This window comes from Puccinia triticina, chromosome 3A (genome assembly GCF_026914185.1).
Source record: "Puccinia triticina chromosome 3A, complete sequence".
In the NCBI taxonomy this organism is placed as follows: Eukaryota; Fungi; Basidiomycota; class Pucciniomycetes; order Pucciniales; family Pucciniaceae; genus Puccinia; species Puccinia triticina.
The window spans coordinates 4,101,567-4,111,667 of record NC_070560.1 but is presented as its reverse complement, the minus strand read 5'-3'; positions in this window follow the sequence as shown (position 1 = coordinate 4,111,667).

The following is a 10,101-nucleotide window of genomic DNA, read 5'->3' as shown; positions in this document are numbered from 1 at the left end:
GTACCAAATTTTTCACATGCCCTCAAAGATTCATTGTGTACCTTGAATGACCACAAAACCCCCAAATGTAGCAGCCACAATGTGATCAGTTGCCAAATATCACTAATTTGGTAGTTTCTTGGTGTTTCTGCCACTATATCTCAGCGCAGCATGGCAGTTATTCCATGATATTGGTAAAAAAATGATCAAATGGCCCCAAGGGATCATGGTTTACCTTGAATGACCTCAAAACCTCCAAATGTAGCAGCCACAATGTGATCAGTTGCCAAATATGACTAATTTGGTAGTTTCCTGGTGTTCCTCCCACTATATCTCAGCGCAGCGTGGGAGTTCTTCCATGATATAAGACACCTTACTCAAATCTGGTACAAACGTTAAATCAATCTCAGGCCTAGTAGAAATTTAGGATATTGGATATGATGAGTCATATATATAAGCCATTAAATTTGAACAAAGTTGATGTAGCATGATATATTGAAGCTGATTGTTTTTTTTTTTGTTTTTTTTTTTTGGAAAGTAGATTTCAACACTTCTGCAAGGTTCAAGTGACAATAATTCATGCCTACCCATTCCTCCTCCCCCCTTCTCCTCCCTGCCTGACTTAACAGACTATTTTTTCTCAGGAATAATTCATATGAGTAAGTAAAAATGACCTATTTGATCTGACAACAAAATGAAGCTTTCACTATGGTTGAAAATTAAGGAAGGAGGAAATCAAGAGAAAGAGAGATGATAGAAGGTTTATTATGTTGCAGGAAGGAAACAAATGAAATAGAAATTTCAAAAAAAAAAATGATCAATATAATTTGATCAATATATGCCATATTGATCAATATATGCCTTCCCAAATTCATCCATGTTTGTAGTGTACGGGCCCAACGATACTCGATTGGCGTTGGAACGCACGGCGACTCGGCTGGCCCGTAATGTAAGCCGCTCCGGAATTGTGTGGTGAGGGTCTGTGAGCCTTGACTGACTTCGTTTGTGTTTGGTCCAGCCGCATGCCGACGTGACTGAGGGCGAACGGTCGGCTGAGCGCATCAAGATTTGTGCAGAGCTGCAGCTCTACCTGAAGGGGAAATACAGCGGGAATGACGAGTCACTCCAAATCAAAAATCCGGCTGATCCCGCCACCTCTATCCGCGTGACTCGGGACGGGTTGAGGTGTTGGAGTAGATGCATACTCCACGAGCTCAAGGGGGTCGATTTCGACAATCCCCCTGAGGTACCTGATCTCTTCACCAAGGACCCGCGGCCGGCGCCCACGTTGGCGGAGTTGGCGGAAAAACAGACGGCACGCCTCGATGTCCATAGGTCGGCCTCCACCCCTTCAACGCCTAAGGGGGTTTCCGCAGGCGGTCCGCCTTCATCTGCGCCAATGGTCGCTGGGTCGCCACTCAAGCAAGCCCACTTGGCTGCCCATCCCGCTGTTCTCTCTAAAATTTCGGAACCTGGGACAGCGGCAAAGATTTTCACTCCTCCCTGCCGATTACCGTCAGGCCAATTCGCCCCGCCACGCCCCGTGGCGAGTCCAGCTGCCCAAGCTCCTTCAGGTCCTAAACCCAGTCCACGATCCGCAGCGCTATCCAAGCCATCTGCAATCCCTGCGGGTGGGGCTGCATCTGCCATTGCGACCGACCAGACTACCCCTACCCCGGCCATGCGCACGGCGGCTCCTGCGCGGGAGGCTGCACTTGCTGCACTCGTCCCTCAAGCAGATGAGCTAGAGTCTGATCCCTCGGACGACGAAGTTGAAATGGTCAGCCCGGCTACCAGGGCCCCCAGTCCAACGAGCTCAATTGAGCTCATGTCACCGCCGGACGCCCGAGATGCAGATGTTCATCGGTCCCCAGCCCGAAAGGTCCCTCGAGGCCGAGCCGATGGCATTGTGCACACAATCAGCCGGCTCGAGTTGGCCCGACCAAGGTTGCCTCCCCTGTTTGCTCGATCCCAAAAGGTGCCCACACCTAAATCCAACACCCTCAGTCTCAGCTCTTGGATCAGCAATTCGTCCCCAACCATGCAACTCCAACTGAACGAGGCGGGCAGGCAATTGAAGATGAACCAGTTCCTCAACCTCTGCAACTTCAAGGCCGATGATCCCCTCCCACGCGGTTTGATCAAACTGGCCCACATTGGGAGGTGGGATTTCTTCTTGGAAACCAACGACACCCAGCTAAGACAACTGAACTTCCCACTGGCCGTGGCGTCCCAGCTCATGAAAGGAGCGCGCTGGTTAATTCCAACGCATGCGATATCCCCCACCCCTGCCAAGCATATGCCGTCCGTTGCCCATGAGGAAACGCAAGCGCCCCCGCTCTTGGGAAAGATAGGCGCCCCGCAGGTAAACACCGACCCCTTGATCTCCCTCCCCCCTGCGGAGACTGGCAAAGCTGCTCTGGCCTCGCCTGATACCGTAGGCGCCCCCCAGCCTGGATCCACCAACCCCTTGATTGCCCCCTCCGCCGCTTCCGCCAAAGGCACACCTGCCCCGGGTTCACCTGAATCCGAGCCATCCCATAGTATGGTCCTGCGGGCCCAAGCTGAACCATCTCAGGAGGTCTGAGGTAGGCCAATTGTGCTCAAGTAAATCGGGTACTAGACCCGTGGTAAGTTTTTAGATTAGCTATATAGTTATCATTGTTTTTCCCTTCCATCGCTGCATCTTATAGCAGCCGCGACAGCAATGAGACACATTCCTCACAAGCTTGCGCCCCCTCCCCCGCCAATCTGCACCCCGCAAAGCGTGGTGCAGAGGGGACGCCCGTGAGATGGTGTTAAGCCACCCAGGCATATGTGTGACCCCAAGGCGCAGCCCCTTGATTGGCTGCCACTCAGAGAGGCATTGACACCAGCGCGTGGCAGGAGTCAATGCCTCTCTCAACTTGGGGCGGACATGCAACTTAGCCTTGTATGATTGCACCAGCGTATGGGCAGCGAACCGGTGACTTGGCCAAATCCCTATCTTTTGGCCGGACCGCGCCACAGAACCGGGGACTTGGCCATATCCCTTAAGGGAAGCAAACCGGTGACTTGGCCTAATGCCTATCTTTTGGCCGGTTCGGCCGGACCGCCCCACGGACTTAAGCGGTTGTGGCTCTCCCCTCCAGGGCAGCACCCCTGGGACTTGTGTTGGGAAGATTATCATATCTTCATTGGCCATAATAGAAAGAACAAATAGACAAAACCAAAAAAAGAACAAGAGTGACCCCGCATCTGAAGGGTTAAGAACCCATCAGATACAATGGAAAGAGCCCCAGACTTGCCATCAATGTGCGCCCTCAGAATAACCGCTGCCTTGGTAGAGGCCCCTCATCAAGGCCGGGGTGACAACCGTGGGCAGGAAGGCCTTGACCAACTCTGCGTCTGCCCGAGTACCGGTCAGAATCTGGGCGCGTTTGAGCTGGGACTTGAGCGCCAAGAACACCTTCTCTATTGGGTTGAAATCCGGCGAGTAGGTCGGGAGGTACTGGAGCAAAACTCCCGCGGCCGCGCAAATCTGCGGAACCCGCCCGCCATGATGAATCCGCGCGTTGTCCAGCACCAGCATTGAGTTCCAACCCGGGAACGGATTCATCTCGGGGAGCTGGGGGAATTGACAAATACATAACATCACACGCCCAGTGAGCATGAGCAAAACTTCCCAGCAAAGGTCAGAGAGGAGGGTGACAAGCTTACCAACATGTCTTGTATGAAATACTCTGTGTCCACGCGGCTCATCGAACCCACTTGGGCTATGCAGCCCATCAAGCCGTCTAACGATACGGCGGGCATGACCGTGACCCGATTCGCGCGAATGGGCTTTGGGATCCTTTTTGTGCGCCGGCCCCAAAGCGCCCAAGCAGTGTCTCGGGAGTGGGACCCCAGGGAGACACCAGCCTCATCTGTTCCAAGGGTAGTATCAGCCACCCATAAAATCCATAAGTTTCATGGGTATGTTCAAGGGAACTTACCCATGAACACAAGATACTCAATGGGAAACCCGCCGATCCTGTTGGTATATGCAATCCGAGCCGCCTCATCTTGGTTCGGGTTGACTGTTCGGGCCTTCTTCTTGGTCAAGAGCAGGCGGGCCCTCAACTCGTCTCGGATGGTGGAGATTGGATGTCGAGTTCCGGTCATGGCGTGGATGTGATTCTGGATTTTGTCCAGGTAGAGTGTTGGTTTGGCCTCGAGTGCGGCCAAGACAAACTCCGCCTCTTCACGGGTGAAGGCCAATGGGCGGCCCTGCTTGTCGTATAGGGCCGGATCCCTCACGACATCTCTGGTTTGGCGGTACAGGTTGTTCCAGCGGGTGAGCAAGTCGGCCGATATGTTGTAGTCAATCAGGTTGTTGATCTCTGCGAGCGACATCCCTCGCTGGCTGAGCTTCACCACAATGGCTTTGACCTCCCGCGGGTATTTGACAAACGCCATTGTACCTCTAACCTAATCAAAAGGACCAAAGCCTCATCAGCTAATGAGTCACACACCAAGATAGCGGCAGGGGGCGCACCGGAAGGCTGGCGGCTGGGGTGCCGGGTCGATTTGTGAGTCGTGGCTGGGCGGGCTGGGATGTCTGGCCCCGGCTAAGCAATTGCGGAGCAGATTTCAATGGTTGATCCGGCGGGTGATGGGTGCAAAAAATGAGGAAAAGGGGGGCGGCTTACCGGTGCAATTTATTTTTGGGGGGTGGCTGCTGGATCGGTTTGGGCCGCGGCTGTGCAGATGCAGAGCAGGCGTGAGTGGATTATCCACGGGCAATCACTACCAAGATGGATGAATTTGCAATGTTGTATATTGATCAATATAGCGTATATTGATCAATTTATATTGATCATTTTTTTTTTTTTTTTATTATTCCTCTTGATACCTTTGTCTGTTTTCCATGTCTCCTTGATACTATTCTATGATCTCTCTCCTTCTGCCTGTGTTAGCTTCAAGCCACAGGAGTTTTTTTTTCTTTTGCCTGATAACATTCATAAATTTCTACATACACCACTCAATTCTTCCTGAAAAAAAGAGCTTGCAAGTTTTACGATTGATCCAGGGTAGCTGAGGGGTCTCAATTTTTTTTTCTTTTTTTTTTACTTCAACAATTGATGTTATCAAAAGTCTCCAAATCGACTTTTTTTCAAAAGAAGAAAAACATTGACCCCTGACCTCTCTCATGATACCATCCTGCACACATTTTGAATTTGGTTGGTTGAACTTGCTCAAGATATTGCATATCATACTTGAAGTGCTACATGCATAGAAGGCCTTTTTGAAATTAGTTTACCATGGTTTAGCATATTTTTGTCAGGTTCTTTTTTTTATCTACTTTTGTTATCAACCACAGGTTAATGAGGAATATTTCCACATAAAATTTCATTGGACAACTTTTCTGCATATAAAACCCAGAAATATTTTAAAATATAATTTATTTGGGGTTGCATCCATTATGCAGCAGCAACAATGTGATCAGTTGCCAAATATCACTAATTTGGAGTTTCTGCCACTATATCTCAGCGCAGCATGGGAGTTCTTCCATGATATTGGTAACAAAATGATCAAATGCCCCTGAAGATTCATTGTGTACCTTGAATGACCACAATACCCCCAAATGTAGCAGCCACACTGTGATCAGTTGCAAAATATCACTAATTTGGTAGTTTCTTGGTGTTTCTGCCACTATATCTCATCACAGCATGGGAGTTCTTCCATGATATTGGTACCAAAATGATCACATGCCCTCAAAAATTCATTGGTACCTTGGATGACCACGAAACCCCCAAATGTAGCAGCCACAATGTGATCAGTTGACGAATATAACTAATTTGGTAGTTTCTTGATGTTTCTGCCACTATATCTCAGCACAGCGTGGGATTGCTTCCATGATATTTGTACCAAAATGATCACATGCCCTCAACAATTCATGGAGTTCCTTGGATGACCACAAAACCCCCAAATGTAGCAGTCACAATGTGATCAGTTGACAAATATCACTAATTTGGTAGTTTCTTGGTGTTTCTGCCACTATATCTCAGCACAGCGTGGGAGTTCTTCCATGATATTGGTACCAAAATGATTAATCACCCCTGAAGATTTATTGTGTACCCTGAATGACCACAAAATCCCCAAATGTAGCAGCAACACTGTGATCACTTGCCCAATATCACTAATTTGGTAGTTTCTTGGTGTTTCCGCCACTATATCTCAGTGCAGCATGGGAGTTCTTCAATGATATTGGAACCAAAATGATCACATGCCCTCAAAAAATCATTCAGTATCTTGGATGACCACAAAACCCCCAAATGTAGCAGCCACAATGTGATCAGTTGCCAAATATCACTAATTTGGTAGTTTCTTGGTGTTTCTGCCACTATATCTCAGCCCAGCGTGGGATTTCTTCCATGATATTGGTACCAAAATTATCACATGCCCCTGAAGATTCATTGTGTACCTTGAATGACCACAAAACCCCCAAATGTAGCAGCCACAATGTGATCAGTTGCCAAATATCACTAATTTGGTAGTTTCTTGGTGTTTCTGCCCCTATATCTCAGCCCAGCGTGGGGGTTCTTCCATGATATTGGTACCAAAATTATCACATGCCCCTGAGGATTAATTGTGTAGCTTGAATGACCACAAAACCCCCAAATGTAGCAGCCACAATGTGATCAGTTGCCAAGTATAACTAATTTGGTAGTTTGTTGGTGTTTCCGCCACTATACCTCAGCGCAGCATGGGAGTTCTTCCATGATATTGGTACCAAAATGATCAAATTCCCTCAAACATTCATTGAGTATCTTGGATGACCACAAAACCCCCAAATGTAGCAGCCACCATGAGATCAGTTGCCAAATATAACTAATTTGGTAGTTTGTTGGTGTTTCCGCCACTATATCTCAGCGCAGCGTGGGAGTTCTTCTATGATATTGGTACCAAAATGATCACATGCCTAAAAAAAATGGAGTACCCTGGATGACCACAAAACCCCCAAATGTATCAGCCACAATGTGATCAGTTGACGAATATCACTAATTTGGTAGTTTCTTGATGTTTCTGCCACAATATCTCAGCACAGCGTGAGAGTTCTTCCATGATATTTGTACCAAAATGATCACATGCCCTCGAGAATTCATTGGGTACCTTGGATGACCACAAAACCCACAAATGTAGCAGCCACAATGTGATCAGTTGCCAAATATCACTAATTTGGTAGTTTCTTGGTGTTTCTGCCACTATATCTCAGCACAGCGTGGGAGTTCTTCCATGATATTGGTACCAAAATGATTAATCACCCCTGAAGATTTATTGTGTACCCTGAATGACCACAAAACCCCCAAATGTAGCAGCGACACTGTGATCACTTGCCCAATATCACTAATTTGGTAGTTTCTTGGTGTTTCCGCCACTATATCTCAGTGCAGCATGGGAGTTCTTCAATGATATTGGAACCAAAATGATCACATGCCCTCAAAAAATCATTCAGTATCTTGGATGACCACAAAACCCCCAAATGTAGCAGCCACAATGTGATCAGTTGCCAAATATCACTAATTTGGTAGTTTCTTGGTGTTTCTGCCACTATATCTCAGCCCAGCGTGGGAGTTCTTCCATGATATTGGTACCAAAATTATCACATGCCCCTGAAGATTCATTGTGTAGTTTGAATGACCACAAAACCCCCAAATGTAGCAGCCACAATGTGATCAGTTGCCAAATATCACTAATTTGGTAGTTTCTTGGTGTTTCTGCCCCTATATCTCAGCCCAGCGTGGGGGTTCTTCCATGATATTGGTACCAAAATGATGAATCACCCCCGAAGATTCATTGTGTACCTTGAATGACCACAAAATCCCCAAATGTAGCAGCCACCATGTGATCAGTTGCCAAATATCACTAATTTGGTAGTTTCTTGGTGTTTCTGCCACTATATCTCAGCACAGCGTGGCAGTTTTTCCATGATACTGGTACCAAAATGATCAAATTCCCTCAAAGATTCATTGAGTACCTGGGATGACCACAAAACCCCCATATGTAGCAGCCACAATGTGATCAGTTGCCAAATATCACCAATTTGGTAGTTTCTTGGTGTTTCTGCCACTATATCTCGGCACAGCGTGGGAATTCTTCAATGATATTGGTACGAAAATGACCAAGATGAATTGTTTACCTTGAATGACCACAAAACCCCCAAATGTAGCAGCTACAATGTGAATGGTTGCCAACTATCACTAATTTGGCAACTGATCACAGTGTGGCTGCTACATTTGGGGGTATTGTGGTCATTCAAGGTACACAATGAATCTTCAGGGGTGATGAACCATTTTGGTCCCAATATCATGGAAGAACTCCCACGCTGTGCTGAGATATAGTGGCGGAAACACCAAGAAACTACCAAATTAGTGATATTTGGCAACTGATCACATTGTGGCTGCTACATATGGGGGTTTTGTGGTCATTCTAGGTACAAAATGAATCTTCAGGGGCCGGTGATCATTTTGGTACCAATATCATGGAAGAAATCCCACGCTGTGCTGAGATATAGTGGCAGAAACACCAAGAAACTACCAAATTAGTGATATTTGGCAACTGATCACATGGTGGCTGCTACATTTGGGGGTTTTGTGGTCATTCAAGGTACACAATGAATCTTCAGGGTTGATTAATCATCTTGGTACCACTATCATGGAAGAAATCCCACGCTGTGCTGAGATATAGTGGCAGAAACATCAAGAAACTACGAAGTTAGTGATATTTGGCAACTGATCACATTGTGGCTGCAACATTTGGGGGTTTTGTGGTCAGCCAAGGTACTCAATGAATCTTTGAGGGCATTTGATCATTTTGGTACCAGTATCATGGAAGAACTCCCATTCTGTGCTGAGATATAGTGGCAGAAACATCAAGAAACTACCAAATTAGTGATATTTGGCAACTGATCACAATGTGGCTGCTACATTTGGGGGTTTTGTGGTCATCCAAGGTACTCAATGAATGTTTGAGGGCATGTGATCATTTTGGTACCAGTATCGTGGAAGAACTCCCATGCTGCGCTGAGATATAGTGGCAGAAACACCAAAGAACTACCAAATTAGTGATATTTGGCAACTGATCACCTTGTGGCTGCTACATATGGGGGTTTTGTGGTCATCCAAGGTACTCAATGAATTTTTGAGGGCATTTGATCATTTTGGTACCAGTATCATGGAAGAACTCCCACGCTGTGCTGAGATATAGTGGCAGAAACATCAAGAAACTACCAAATTAGTGATATTTGGCAACTGATCACATTGTGGCTGCTACATTTGGGGGTTTTGTGGTCATTCAAGCTAGACAATTAATCTTCAGGGGCATGTGATAATTTTGGTTCCAATATCATGGAAGAACTCCCACGCTGGGCTGAGATATAGTGGCAGAAACACCAAGATACTACCAAATTAGTGATATTTGGCAACTGATCACAGTGTGGCTGCTACATTTGGGGGTTTTGTGGTCATCCAAGGTACCAAATGAATATTTGAGGGCATGCAATTATTTTGGTACCAATATCATGGAAGAACTCCCATGGTGCGCTGAGATATAGTGGCACAAACACCAAGAAACTACCAAATTAGAACATTTGCCAACTGATCACATTGTGGCTGCTACATTTGGGGGTTTTGTGGTCATCCAAGGTACACAATGAATCCTCAGGGCCATTTGACCATTTTGGTACCAACATCATGGAAGAACTCCTGGGCTGTGTTGAGATATAGTGGCAGAAACACCAAGAAACCACCAAATTAGTGATATTTGGCCACTGATCAGATTGTAGCAGCTACATTTGGGGATTTTGTGGTCATTCAAGGTACACAATGAATCTATGGGGGCTTTTAAACATTTTGGTACCAATTTCATGGAAAAATTCCCAGGCTGTGTTGAGATATAGTTGCAGAAATACCAAGAAACTAACAAAGTAGTGAGATATGGCAACTGATTAGATTGCAGCTGCTGCATAATGGATTTGACCCCAAAAACATTATTTCTGGGTTTTATATTCAGAAAAATTGTCCAACAAAATTTTATGTGGAAATATGCCTCATTAATCTTTGGTTGATAACAAAAGTAGATAAAAAAAAGAACCTGACAAAA